The sequence below is a fragment of the Lynx rufus genome, unplaced genomic scaffold (genome assembly GCF_022079265.1).
Source record: "Lynx rufus isolate CCGP_SWC_20201006 ecotype Redwood Valley unplaced genomic scaffold, mLynRuf1.p SCAF_21, whole genome shotgun sequence".
In the NCBI taxonomy this organism is placed as follows: Eukaryota; Metazoa; Chordata; class Mammalia; order Carnivora; family Felidae; genus Lynx; species Lynx rufus.
The window spans coordinates 4,493,296-4,506,225 of record NW_025814836.1 but is presented as its reverse complement, the minus strand read 5'-3'; the positions used below and the strand labels follow the sequence as shown (position 1 = coordinate 4,506,225).

The 12,930-nt window shown below is 44.1% G+C and overlaps 3 non-coding genes across 3 annotated transcripts; all 3 read left to right on the top strand.

Annotated features, from left to right (window-relative positions):
• Positions 1-137: 137 nt before the first annotated feature.
• LOC124517479 (small nucleolar RNA SNORD115) lies at positions 138-218 on the top strand. Its single transcript, XR_006963478.1, has one exon. It is a non-coding gene; the product is annotated as a small nucleolar RNA SNORD115 (small nucleolar RNA).
• A 1,733-nt stretch (positions 219-1,951) lies between these two features.
• LOC124517485 (small nucleolar RNA SNORD115) lies at positions 1,952-2,032 on the top strand. The gene has a single exon (XR_006963484.1). It is a non-coding gene; the product is annotated as a small nucleolar RNA SNORD115 (small nucleolar RNA).
• A 1,848-nt stretch (positions 2,033-3,880) lies between these two features.
• LOC124517481 (small nucleolar RNA SNORD115) lies at positions 3,881-3,960 on the top strand. Its single transcript, XR_006963480.1, has one exon. It is a non-coding gene; the product is annotated as a small nucleolar RNA SNORD115 (small nucleolar RNA).
• Positions 3,961-12,930: the final 8,970 nt, after the last annotated feature.

Below are 12,930 nucleotides of genomic sequence, written 5' to 3'. Positions count from 1 at the left end.
TGTACAGTTTGGCCCCACTTCAGAAATAGGCCCCAAGCCAGGAGTCTAAATGGCCATCCTGCGCTTCACCCAACATCTCTGGTAAGCATGTTGAGCCTGTGGGGCGAAGGCACAGGTGTGTGGGGACTGCTTGGGTTGGGTCAATGATGAGAACTCACATGGACTCAAAGAGAGATGATGACCTAAAAATTATGCTAAATAGGATTACACTGAGGCCAAATGGAGAGCAACGTCCTGAGGTGGGACCTGTGGACCCTTGTGGCCCTGGCATAGTGCTGGCACCTGGGGCTCGAGGCTTCTGATCCCTTGTGGCTTCCCAGTGTGGCTTTCACTGGTCTATCAGCCTCCATGTGCCTAAAACTGCTCCCACTCTTGCACTTTGTGTGGCCATCCTTAGTGCATCCCAGGAGCCCACACTCAGAGGCCTGGCTAAGCTCCCTCAGTGTCCTTGTGTATTTCAGTGGGACATCATCTTTGTTATCAAGGTTTCCCCATTGACCCCACCATGTGAGGTAAGTGGATGCCTATGCAAGCAGACAGGGGCCCCAGGGCACATGGGCCCTATGGGGAGGCTGGCCTCAGGGCAATGCAAGCCAGCCTGTGGGACTGGGGCCCCATCACCCCTCAGAGGGCTGGCATGCCCTGAAAGTCTGCCCTGTGCAGTGGGCTGTTGGGAAATAATAGGTCTCCTGTGACTCCTGCAAGTGTTTCCACGGCCCCAGAGGGATCCTCTTTCTTGTCTGGCCATGGTCCACTTTCTGCAGTGTGGGAGGGATCTCAGGTTGATATCAGAATCGCCGAGGCCCTTGGAGGCACGCAAGGTGCTGTAGTGGGCATTGGGGCCCCCCGTGACCTCCCACGGGAAAGAGTTCCCACCCATATTTCCCAAAATGGGCATTGGAGGAAGAAGCCGGGCCAGGGGCTAGATGGCTGGATCCTGGACAGCTTTGGCATAGCGGGTAGTGACAGTCCCTGAGGACTGCTGGGAGCTTGGCTGGGACCCCAGTTGGCAACGTGGGACTCCTGGCTCCCAGATCTTCATTATGGGCCCATTCCTGGTGGACACATGTCCTTATGGGGCTCCTGGGTCTTCCTCAACTGGATGGAGCTTTGCCTGACAATTGCCATTCGGTGGTGCCCTGAGGCAGGGCACGCCGACATTCTTGTCTTGTGCATGCTCTTCCCAATGAGGTTTAAGTCACTTGGGAATCATACTAACCCCTCTCCCTGCACTAATCCTAAGTGCATAGATCGGAAGGAACGAGTTGTCCCATGGAAGACATGAAGCAGTGATGTTTTGGGATGGAGGTGGACACTGGTGGGAGGTATGCCAGGGCCCTGATAAACCCAGGAATCTTTGTGTGCATCCTCTGGGTGCAGCATCCATGGCCCGTTCTAGGCCACCATGCCTGCCCATTTCAGGCAAAGCCCAGGGCCAGGCCCTGTCAGACATGGCCCGGGAATCTGCATGCCACTGGCTCACCGAGGGGTGTCCCAATCACACGGTGGGTGGACCCGTGTGGCTGGCCTGCTGACTTCCAGTGCAGCCTCCATGCTCAGCTCCCTGTGGGGGCCCTGCCTTCCCTGGTGTCCAGTGGAACCACACAGGCTGAGGGCCTTAGTGCCACACTGGAGCCTTCCTTCCTGCCATCGCTGGATTTTTGCTGGTGTCAATTATGGTGTCATGTCCTCATGCATTCGGGGCTTGTGCCCATGTCCACAAGGTGAAGTCCATTGGGAAAGTCATTCTCATGGTTGAGCTGCCTCTCTCTGCACAGAGCCTTTGCCCAGACCAAGATCCTGCTGGGCACATGGAGGGCTAATTTGACCCAGCTTGGGGAATAGGCCCTAAGCCATATGCCCAAATAGTCACCCTGCTCTTTGAAACCATCTCTGGTATGCATGTTGAGCTGGCAGGAGAAGGATGCAGGTGGGAGGGCACTGCTTGGTTTTGTCAATGATGAGAACTCATATGGTCTCGAAGAGAGATGATGACCTAAATATCATGCACAATGGGATTATGCTGAGGCTCACTGGAGGCCACCATCCTGAGGATTCTGCCTCAGGATCCCACCCCTGTAGCCCTGGAAAAGTGCTGTCACATGAGGCTCCAGACGACTGATCCCTTGAGGCTCCCCAGTGTGGCTCTCCCTGGTCTATGGGCCTTCATGTGACTAAGACGGGCTCCCACTCTGGGGCTTTGTGTGCCCATCCATATTGTGTCCCGGAATGCCTCACTTGGATCCTTGGATAAGCTCCCTAGGTGTCCTTGTGTCTTTCAGTGGGATGATTTCTTTGTGGCCAGGGTCTTGCCATTGCCCCCATCATGTGAAGTGTGTGGATTACAGTATGAGTACATGGAATTCCCAAGGGATGTGGCAATTCCCTGATGGGGAGGCTTGCCTCAGGGCAACACCAGCCAGTGTGTGGTACCTGGGCCCCATCATTGACACAGAGGCCTGGCACGTCCCTGAATATCACACCTGTGCCATGTGCTTTCCTGACACCATATGTAATCTGTGTCTCCTGCAATGATTCCAAGTTCCCTGGAAAGCTCCTCTTTCTCAGGGGCCTATGGTCTCCCTTCACTGGTTTAGCATGTTTTTCATCTTGATGTCAGAATTGCTAAGGTTTTGGGAGGGATGCAAGGTCCTGCCATGGGCTTTGGAGCCTATGGCAAACTCCTGAAGGAAAGGGCTCCCGCCCACATTTTCTAGAATGGGCACAGGGGGAGGGTGGCAGGAACAGGACTTTCAGCTGGATGACTTTAGAACACTCTGGGATAGTGGGGAGACCTTCCCTGAAGAGTGCTTGCTGCTCTCAGGGACCCCGAATGTAGGTATTCCCTCTTGGCTCCCAGGTCTTCCCAATCAGCCCTCTTATGTTGGATGCATTGCTTTATGGGTCCAGGCATCTTCCCATACCTGGAATGGGCTTGCCTGCCATCGCCCCTTGGGATGGTGCTTCAACCCAGGGCATGCTTGTTTTTCTGTTACCAATGATGTTGACATGGTTTTATAACTATGCTGGACTCTCCCTTTTCTAGCCCAATGTGCAAAAATAGGAAAGGACGAGGTGTTCCTACAGAGGACTCATAGCAGCACTCTTTGGGAATGGATGTGGATGCTGGTGGGATGCACACCAGTCCCATGAGCACCCCAGGAATCTTTCCATAGGTCTCTGAGCAGCTGCATTCAGAGCAGGGATTTACCTGCCAGGTGGCCGTTGTGTAGCTCCTCAGGTCTCCATATACACTTTCTGCCAAGGAGGTATTCGTTTCCAGTGATCAATGAGCTTGGACACCCATGTCTTCAACAGCCCTGGGCCCATCCCTGGCTTCCATCTCTGCCCACTCTTCCTGAAGCCAAGGGCAGGGCCCTACCAGCGATGGTCCATGATTCTGCCTGCCACATTTTCTCCAAGTGTTGTCTCACTCACTTGGTGACCTGTGTTGCAGGCCTGCCTCTTGGTGGCTCTTTTCCCATTCTCATCTCCCTGTGGGGGCCTAGGTTTCCTTTGTGTCAGGTGGACACATATGCACTGAGGACCTTGCATGCTGCTCTGTAGCCTTCCTGCCATCCCTCAAGTCTTGCTTATGTCATAGGTGGAGTCATGGTGCTACAACTTCAGGGCTCATGCCCATTGCCCAGAAGGTCAGGAGCAATGGGGAAGGCCATTGTCAAATCTGTGTTACACTCTGTCCACAGATCCCCTGCCCAAATGAAGATCCCACCTGGCCCACATAATCAATTGGCCCAGCTTCTGGAATATGCCCACACTAAGGTGCCACCCCAGCCATCTCACATTCAAGACACCCTCTTTGGTAAGCATGTTGTGCATGGGGTTGGGAAGCACAGGTGCGTGGGGACTGCCTTGGTTAGGTCAATGATGAGAACTCATATGGTCTCAAAGAGAGATGATGACATAAAAATCTTGCTCAATAGGATTATGCTGAGGACCAATGGAGGGGACCATTGTGGGGTGGAGTCTTGGGGACCTATTTAGCCATCTGGTTTCGGCCCTTGGGCTTGAATTTAATAAAACCTCAATGGTTCCACCTGTGTCTCTCCTCTCTTTGTGGGTCTCCACGTGCCCTGGAAGGCTCTTGTCCTTGGGCTTTTTGTTTCCTTCCCAAATTCCCCTCCTGACGCCTCATGTGAATCTGTTGTTTAGCTCCTTGGTGTCCTTGTGTCTTTCAGTGGGATGTCATCTTGGCCAGGGTTTCACCATTTCCCCCACCATGCCAGGTGAAAGATGCCACTGCTTGTAGTGGAGGCCCTAGAGGACATGGTGTGGATTTTGAGGCCTGTCTCATGGCAATGCTGGCCTGTGTATTGAACTGGGGCCTGTTATGGCCACAGAGGTCCGTCCTTTCTGTGAACATCAGCCCTGTGCAATTGGCTGTCAGTAAAGCAACAGATCATCTTGGCATCTGGAAAGTATGTAAATGACAATGGATGGCCCTCTTCCTCTCTGGTCCATGGAACAGTTTTACTGGTGTGAGAGAATGCCCAACTGGAGGCTCAAACCACTGCAGTATTTGGAGGTATGCTAGGTGCTTGGGTCTTCAATTTGGCTTATTTTTGTGGTTTTTACTTGGATATCTCTAAACTGGGGTGGATGAGGAAGCTAGCTTTATGGCAGCACATATCTTTAATGACATTGTTTAAAGGAGAATGTGGAAGCATGGTTCGAGTGTGGGACTTCTTACCTGGATGATTTTAGACAACATTGTGAAAACATAAGTGTAGTTCTTTAGGAGTGCTTATCGTTTCCTCTGGAACACAGATGCTGTGTTTTGGAAGCACACAATGTTTTTCTTCATTTGAAACACTTTTAGATATATCAAATAATTCTATTTAACCAAAAAAATCTTTCAGAGTAAAACTTTCGGAGTAAATCTTTCAGATTTATCTCCACACTAGAGGTTGTGAAGAAGCCAGTTTGAGAAAGGTAGAATATATGGAGTCATCATTGATGGAAAAACATTGACAATTGCTGTCAAGGGGAAGGAGCCCTGGTTATGGAGAAATTCAAGAGAGAATGGTGCACATATGGGAACACATATACAAACACATCACTGAAGCCATTGGTTGAGAAAACAAGAGCAGCTGATTTTGTGCAGTTTTGTAACAAGTGGGGCTTGAAGACTGGAGTTATAACCTTTGCAAGCTTGCGTTGTGACTCTGCCCTATTTCTAGACAGAAGGCTTTCAAATAATCCCAGGGTATTCATCAGGATCTCAGGATCTCCTGGGACACACAATAAGATTATTTGCTTTCTTGGAGCATGCCATGAGAGGCAAGGTTTATAGAGAGGGCTCTCCAGGGACAAAGGATCCAGGGGACACATTTTTGTTTCCCACCCTTAGGCGTAAGTGCAGAGCTACCTGCCAAGGGCAGCTTGGCTCCAACATTGGCTGCCTAGTGTGCTTACTCCAAGTCCTATGCCCCTGTGCCCTTATGAGACTATACTTCTTGGTAATATTTCCTGTTTCAGTGCAGTGATTCCCTCCCCCAGAAGACCATCACAGGTCCCTGCCCACACCTTGTGTCTAAATCCTGGAGTTTTAAAAGTCAGCAGGCATGGCTGGGATTGAATATGGAGAGCACTGTGCTGCTTCTGGAGAGAAGGCAGACAAACAACCCACAGTCAGATAACATGAAAACAGTGACTGAAAAAATACCTGATACACACAGGTTGGAGATTATTTACTTTTCTTAGAATTCCTCCCTGAGAACTGCAAGAATGGAGACCCTTTTCCAGGTACATGGGAGCTGGCTGGTGCCATTTCCCTTCCCTGCCCCTTAGCATAAACATAGTACCACCTTCTGTAAATAACACGGCACCAACACTAACTGCCTAACCTGCTTACACCAGGTCACCCACCCATGTGGTATTCCAGTACTGCACTTATAGGTAAAATTTGCCTCAGTCCCAGCATGGTGGGTCTCTTATTCAGAAGACCAGCATAAACCTCTGTCCACATTACGTTTACTGACTACAGAGTTCTGTGTGTTCTGTTCTAGTGGAGATAGCATCAGGTCTTATTTAACATGCAAAACAGAGCACACCTAGGGAAAACTCACCACATTCTGTTCATGGTCCAAACACTGCCCACTCCAGCCAAGGAGAGCCTCTGCAGCTGACTGGTCTGAAGGATAGAGAAGTCAAATGACAGCAGCAGAGTGCATACAGCATACATCAGAGACTCTCCTTGAAGTGCCAGGCCCTGGACAGTATGTGACCTCTTATTCATAAAGCCATTACATTAATGAGCAGGACTTAATAGGATTTCCTAACACAGAGAAGAAGACAGAGACTTAGGCAAAATGCCAAGACAGAGGAATTCATCCCATAAGATAAAACAAGAGAAGGTGACAGCCAGAGATGTAATCAAAACAGATATAAGAAATATGTCTGATGGTGAATTTAAAGCAACAACCATGGGGATACTCACTGGTCTTGAGAAAAGCATATGAGACATCAGGGAGACCCTTACTACAGATATAAAGAATTAAAAACCAAAAATGAAAAATGTGATAACTGACATTCAAAACTGACTAAATATAATGACCACAAGGATGGAAGAAGCAGAGGAATGGATAAGTGATAAAGAAGACAATATAATGAAAAATAATAAAGCTGAAAAAAAAAGAGAGAGAAAGAATGATTATGGAACACAAGAGTAGACTTAGTCAACTCAGTGACTCCATCAAACACAATAACATTTGTGTTATAGGAGTCTCAGAAGAAAAAGAAAGATAAAGAGGGCATAAAATTTATTTGAGAAAATAATAGCTGGAAACATTCCTAATCTGAGGAACAAAAGAAAATCCAAATCCACGAGGCTCAGAGAACTCTTATTAAAATCAACAAAAGCAGGCCAACCTTAAGAAATATTATAATTTGGGGCACCTGGGTGGCGCAGTCGGTTAAGCGTCTGACTTCAGCCAGGTCACGATCTCGCGGTCCGTGAGTTCGAGCCCCTCGTCAGGCTCTGGGCTGATGGCTCGGAGCCTGGAGCCTGTTTCCGATTCTGTGTCTCCCTCTCTCTCTGCCCCTCCCCCGTTCATGCTCTGTCTCTCTCTGTCCCCCAAAAAATAAATAAACGTTGAAAAAAAATTTTTTTAAAGAAATATTATAATTAAATTTGCAAATTATAGTGATAAAGAAAAGTCTTAAAAGTGGCAAAACTTAAGAAGTTCCTGGATGAGGAGTTAAGATGGTGGAATAGTAAGGAAACCCTGGGATTTTCTCATCTGTTGAACAAAACTAGATCAACATCAAACCATTTTGAATACCTTGGGAATTCATCTGAAGATTAACAGAGCAATATGCAAAATTTGTGGGAGGGAACACAGCAGGTATATGGTGCAGAGAGGTGAATTGGAGGAGAGAAGAGCTGTGGTGGCACAGAGGGAAAAGAGTCATTTTCGTGGAGAGAAGAAAGACAGAGGGGGAGGGAGAACAGCACATCATATTTGTGCATGAATGCATTCCCCCTGAAAGCAGTTAGAGAGAAAACACACACAGGGGACTGCACAAGAAAAATGTTCCCCCAAAAAATTGAAGGGGGAAAAAGGAAAAGGTTTCAATACCACCAGGTCTTTATAAATAGCAAAGCAGATACTGAAGTTTCAGAGGTCAGCTCCTGGTAGTGCTCTGGTGAGGAATCAGGGAGGACCCCTGAAGCAGACAGCATGGTCTGAATAACCCCTGGTCACATGGGGAGAAGTGGTTCCCCTGATTGGAGTGAATCTGGTAGAGGTGATATGACCTCTCTGAAATAAAAAGACCCAAATATCCTCATCAAGCACGACCTTCACATTTATAGGAACAAAGATGCCAGCTGAAGTCATCAAACCCTGGTGGTGGTTGTGTGTTGCAATTTACCATAAACTCTGAGCCACTGCCACTACACAGTTGTGTGACTTTCTTAGGACAAGCCATCCCTGGCCACAGCATGGTGAGACCCTTCCCCAGAAGATCACTGCTGGTCCGAACCATGGTGGGAGGGGGGGAGTAGTATGAAGCATGGAGCTTTGAAACACAGCTGCACCTAAGATAAAACTCTGGATAGAGGCACCACCTTGTAGGCAGACAGCTCAGGCACAGACAGGAGGTAGGTGGGGAGCTGATGGAAGTGAGAGACCCAGGAGGGGTGACTGTCAACGTGCAAACTTTCCACTCTGGAGACTAGAGTCCATTTTCACCAGTAGTCCACCAACGCTGATTGACCTTAGGGAGCTAACCAGCTCCACCAAGTGGAGAATGAGTCATTACACTAAACCCTGCCTGCCTTTGCCCTCCAGGCACATCTCCACTAGAATCAGAGCAGCAGACCCCTCACCCAAAAGACCAGCACAAATCCCTTCCATGAACTTCTACTAAACATAGACTGCTGCAAAGTTTCAGCTCTAGGGGAAACTGGATCTAGCTTCATTTCAGTTTTTTTGTTGTTCATGTGTTCATTTTATTGTTGCTTCTATTTCAATTTTTTCTTGTTGTTTATTTTTCTTTTGTTTCTTGGATACAGAAAAGAGCAAATTTTACTTTATTTATTTATTATTTTATTTTTTAATTTTTTTAATTTTTAATTTTTCTCTCTTCCTCTTTCCTCTTTTTTTCTATTAAGTGTCTCTTAACAAGAAGACCAAAACACACCTAAGATCTATCTTACTTTATTTGATTTAAACATTTTTTATTTCATTCTATTATTATTATTTATTTTCTTCCTCCAAATTGACAAGATGGAAGGTTCACCTCCAAAGAAAGAACAGGAAGATATGATGGCCAGGGATTTATTCAATGCAGATATAACATGTCTGAACTAGAATTTAAAATAATAATTATATTGGGGCACCACGGTGGCTCAGCCAGTTGAGTGTCTGACTTGGGCTCAGGTCATGAACTTGCTGATCATGGGTTCAAACCCCATATTGGGCTCTGTGATAACAGCTCAGAGCCTGTAGCCTGCTCCATATCCTGTGTTTCTTTCTCTCTCTTTTGCTCCCCACTTGCACTCTCTCTCTCTCATAAAAATAAATAAGGATTAAAATAATAATAATAAAATGAAATAAAATAATGATTATAAGGATATTAGCTGGCTGAAAAAAGCTAGAAGACACCAGAGAATCCCTTTCTGCAGAGATAAAAGAAATAAAATCTAGTCAGGCCAAAATTAAAAATGTTATAGCCGAGATGAAAACCTAAATGAAGGCTGTAAAAAATGAGACTGGGTAAGGGAGAGGAGCAAATTAGTGGTACAGAAGATAAAATTATGGAAAATAATGAAGCTGAAAACAAGAAGGAAACAAACATCATAGATCATGAGGGCATACTTAGGGAACTCAATGATCTATTACAAAGTAATAACATTCATATTATAGGGATCCCAGAAGTTGAAGACAGAAAAAAAAGGGCAGAAGGTTTACATGAGCAAATTGTAGCTGAAAACTTCCTTAATCTGTGGGAAGGACACAACATCAAATCCAAGAAACAGAGAACCCACATTAAATTCAACAAAAGATGGCCATTGCCAACATATATCATAGTCAAATTCACAAAATACACGAATAAGGAAAGGATCTTGAAAGCAGCAAGGGAAAAGAGTCCTTAACCTACAAGGGAAGATACATCAAATTCATAGCAGATCAGTCCACAGAAACTTAGAAGACCATGAGTCAGGATATAATAAATGTGCTGAATGGGAAAGTTACACAAGCAAGAATACTCTATCTAGAAAGGCTGTCATTCAAAATAGGAGATATAGTTTCCCATACAAACAAAACTTAAAGTGGTTTGTGACCACTACACCATCTGTAACAAGAAATTTTAAGAAGAACTCTTTGAGTGGAAGAAAAAAAGTCTAAAATCAACAAAGACTAGAAAGGAACAGAGATATCACCAGAAATGCCAACTGTACATGTAACACAATGGCACTAAATTCGTATCTTTCAATAATCAGTCTGAAAGTAACAGGACTGAAGAAGATTATATATATATATATATATATATACATATATATAATATATATTATATAAATATATATGAAATATATATAAATATATAATATAAATATATATAAACATATATTATATAAATATATATATATATATATATATATATACACTTATATGAAAAGACGGCAGTCCAAAACCTTTGGGATGAATCAAAGGCATTCCTAAGAGGGAAGTATATTGCAATTCAGGCCTACCTCAAGAGGAAAGAAAGGTCCCAAACACACAACCTAACCTTACATCTACAGTATCTAGGAAAGGAAGAGCAAATAAAGCCTAAAGCCAGCAGAAGAAGCGAAATAATAAATATTCAAGTAGAAATAACTGATATAGAAGCAGAAAAACCAGTAGAAAAGATTAACAAAACTAAGAACTGGTTCTTTGAAAGAATTAACAAAACTGATAACCCCCTAGCCAGACTTATCAAAAATAAAAGAGAAAGGACCCAAAAATCATGAATGAAAGAGGACAGATCACAAACAACACCACAGAAATACAATTATAAGAAAATATGATGAAAAATTATATGCCAACAAACTGAGAAATCTGGAGGAAATGGAGAAGTTACTAGAAACTCACAAACTACATAAACACCACACATTTCCAAAACTCAAACAGGAAGAAATAGAAAGCTTGAACAGACCCATAACCAGCAAAGAAATTGAATCAGTTATCAAAAATCTCCCAACAAATAAGAGTTCAGGACCAGATAGCTTCCCTGGGGAATTCTACCAGAAATTTAAAGCAGAGATAATACCTATCCTTCTCAAGCTGTTCCAATAAATAGAAAAGGAAGGAAAACGTCCTGACTCATTCTATGAAGCCAGCATTACTTTGATTCCTACACCAGACAGAGACTCAGTAAAAAAAGAGAACTACAGGCCAATATCCCTGATGAATATGGATGCAAAAATTCTCAATACGATACTAGCAAATCGAATTCAACAGCATATAAAAGAATTATTCACCATGATCAAGTAGGATTCATTCCTGGGCTGCAGGCCTGGTTCAACATTCGCAAATCAATGTGATACATCACATTAATACAAGAAAAGAAAAGAACCATATAATCCTGTCAATCGATGCAGAAAAAAGCATTTGACAAAATTCAGCATACTTTCTTGATAAAAACCCTCGAGAAAGTCAGGAATAGAAGGAACATACTTAAACATCATAAAAGCCATTTTTGAAACGCCCACAGCTAATATCATCCTCAATGGGGAAAAACTGAGAGCTTTCTCTCTGAGATCAGGAACATGACAGGTGTGTCCACTCTCACCGCTGTTGTTTAACACAGGGTTGGAAATTCTAGCATCAGCAATCAGACAACAAAAGGAAATCAAAGGCATCAAAATTGGCAAAGATGAAGTCAAGCTTTCGCTTTTTGCAGATGACATGATATTATACATGGAAAATCCGATAGACTCCAACAAAAGTCTGCTAGAACTGATACATGAATTCAGCAAAGTCGCAGGATACAAAATCAATGTACAGAAATCAGTTGCATTCTTATACACTAATAACGAAGCAACGGAAAGACAAATAAAGAAACTGATCCCATTCACAATTGCACCAAGAAGCATAAAATACCTAGCAATAAACGTAACCAAACATGTACAAGATCTGTATGCTGAAAACTATAGAAAGCTTATGAAGGAAATTGAAGAAGATACAAAGAAATGGAAAAACATTCCATGCTCATGGATTGGAAGAATAAATATTGTTAAAATGTCAATACTACCCAAAGCTATCTACACATTCAATGCAATCCCAATCAAAATTGCACCAGTATTCTTCTTGAAGCTAGAACAAGCAATCCTAAAATTTGTATGGAACCACAAAAGGCCCTGAATAGCCAAAGTAATTTTGAAAAAGAAGACCAAAGCAGGAGGCATCACAATCCCAGACTTTAGCCTCTACTACAACGCTGTAATCATCAAGACAGCATGGTATTGACACAAAAACAGACACATAGACCAATGGAATAGAATAGAAACCCCAGGACTAGACCCACAAAAGTATGGCAAACTCATCTTTGACAAAGCAGGAAAGAACATCCAGTGGAAAAAAGACAGTCTCTTTAACAAATGGTGCTGGGAGAACTGGACAGCAACATGCAGAAGGATGAAACTAGACCACTTTCTTACACCATTCACAAAAACAAACTCAAAATCAATGAAGGACCTGAATGTGAGACAGGAAACCATCAAAACCCTAGAGGAGAAAGCAGGGAAAAATCTCTCGGACCTCAGCCACGGCAATTTCTTACTTGAAACATCCTAAAGGCAAGGTAATTAAAAGCAAAAATGAACTATTGGGACTTTATGAAGATAAAAAGCTTCTGCACTGCAAAGGAAACAATCAACAAAACTAAAAGGCAACCAACGGAATGGGAAAAGATATTTGCAAATCTGACAAAGGGCTAGTATCCAAAATCTATAAAGAGCTCACCAAACTCCACACCCAGAAAACAAAGAATCCAGTGAAGAAATGGGCAGAAAACATGAATAGACACTTCTCTAAAGAAGACATCCAGATGGCCAACAGGCACATGCAAAGATGCTCAATGTCGTTCCTCATCAGGGAAATACAAATCAAAACCACACTCAGATATCATCGCCTCACGCCAGTCAGAGTAGCTAAAATGAACAAAACAGGAGACTATAGATGCTGGAGAGGATGTGGAGAAATGGGAACCCTCTTGCACTGTTGGTGGGAATGCAACTGGTGCAGCCGCTCTGGAAAACAGTGTGGAGGTTCCTCAAAAAATTAAAAAGAGACCTACCCTATGACCCAGTAGTAGCACTGCTAGGAATTTACCCAAGGGATAAAGGAGTACTGGTGCATAGGGGCACTTGAACCCCAATGTTTATAGCAAAACTCTCAACAATAGCCAAATTATGGAAAG